This window comes from Monopterus albus, unplaced genomic scaffold (assembly GCF_001952655.1).
Source record: "Monopterus albus unplaced genomic scaffold, M_albus_1.0 scaffold63.1, whole genome shotgun sequence".
Taxonomy (NCBI): Eukaryota; Metazoa; Chordata; class Actinopteri; order Synbranchiformes; family Synbranchidae; genus Monopterus; species Monopterus albus.
The window spans coordinates 2,131,615-2,133,337 of record NW_018127943.1 but is presented as its reverse complement, the minus strand read 5'-3'; the positions used below and the strand labels follow the sequence as shown (position 1 = coordinate 2,133,337).

The window sequence follows — 1,723 nt, the reverse complement described above, 5'->3', positions numbered from 1 at the left end:
ATGAATTGTTTTTTGTCTTTCTTCATTGCACTAATAGAGTGGACTTGAATGTCATATAGAAGTGACATCAAAAGGAATTATAAAGCCTATAGTCCAACAAAATACCCAGTCTGTGTGTGTTGTGGCTTGAAATGTACAGTACTAATACCATTTTATGCAAAGAAATACAAACATTAATTTAATTGTATATATCCATATAATGATGACAAGGAATGATGGGGTTTTACCTCTGAAGGAATTCCAGAGTGCAGGCTGCCTCACCTTGATACTGAAGGTTGAGTATATATTGCAAAGACAGTAGCAAGTCCCATTGCAAATGTTGGTGTGATGCCCTCAGAGATTACATGGCCCTCAAAGGTGATCATCCAACCTTTGTGACTTGCCCTGTTGCACCTGAAACTTCAAGTCATAGCAACATGGGAATCCATGTTACCTTGTGTAAACATTTGTAAACTCAAGATGAATGGCCGATATAATGTATCTATCACAGAATCTAAATGAAATGTATACCAGGCAGTATCAGGCGAGGACTTGCAGGAAGACTGAGAGTTGTCTCAACGTCAGCTGGAGTGGCAGACACCTGTAGGGAACAAATACATTATGCTTACCATAATAAGAGATTTAAAAAGAAAAATTATAAAAAGGTCAATAAATAGTAAACACTAGGTGAAAGTAACCTTGAGATGAATGAGGAAGGCTTCTGAAGTACCAACAGTCAAACTGCTAAATAGATTTGGCATTCAAAATTTAAAGGGTAACAATTATATCTTTACAGGTCTTTGAGAAGTTCTACTGCAAATGTCTAAAAAGTAGTATGAACCCTTTGTGGCTCCAGAGGAAACTGCACATAATCTGATAAATTGCCTCCAGTGATGTCACTCAGTGGTCAAGTTGCATTGTGGATAATGTAGGCACCAGGTTTTGACAAGGAAGAAGAATATGTGGAATAAAAAGGTAATATTTCTGTTTCTGCTGTATTGATTTGATCATTTGCTTTTAAAACGTTAAAAGAAGAACAAAGAATTAGTGAAATGCTTTTTAAAACCTTGCACCTACTTTACCCATAATGCAGTTTAGCAACTGTGTGACAACATGGAGGTAATTTACCAGCTTACATGCAGCTTTCTCTGAGCCACAAAAAAAATTACACTACTGTTTTCACATATGTAGTAGTACTCCCCAAAACTAGTGTACACTTTAGGTGTTGGGACACTTAAGACTGGTGGAGTCACCCTTTAAAACACATGGTTAGAAAAAAAAAATAAAATTTACATCTGTAAGAAGGATCAGCCCAGTTAGGTTCTCTCCAAAGTGTGCCGTGAGCAGCTGAACAACACGAAGTGCCATCTCATTATCTTCACCATTAGAGAGGATATCCCTGACATCTTTGTTGGTAGGTTTTCCCCTGAAGTATTCTGTGATGGCTCTTCCACATTTCTCCATACTGAGTTCCAAGCTACAAAGCACATTGATGTCTGTGAGCAACTCAAAATGTGCGTATATATACCTTGGCATGAAAAGAAAAGGCCATTTGCTTTTCACATCTTCAATGTCAGGTGGTGGAAGTGTGTTTATATGGCAGCGTTGTAGAGAGAATGTGAGCTTCATTAGATTTTTAACTTCTGCTCTTTCTGCTCCACCTGCACCCTTCCTGCCTGTAGATCTCCTCCAGTCTCTGGCGGTGCTGCTCCACCGTGTGATCAGTTTCTTCTGGGGGGAGCTC

General features: G+C 38.8%; 1 protein-coding gene across 1 annotated transcript in view; it reads right to left on the bottom strand.

Moving 5' to 3' along the window:
- The window catches only part of LOC109962296 (vesicular inhibitory amino acid transporter), a 15,283-nt gene that overhangs the window by 3,088 nt on the left and 10,472 nt on the right, over positions 1-1,723 (bottom strand). The window lies entirely within an intron of this gene.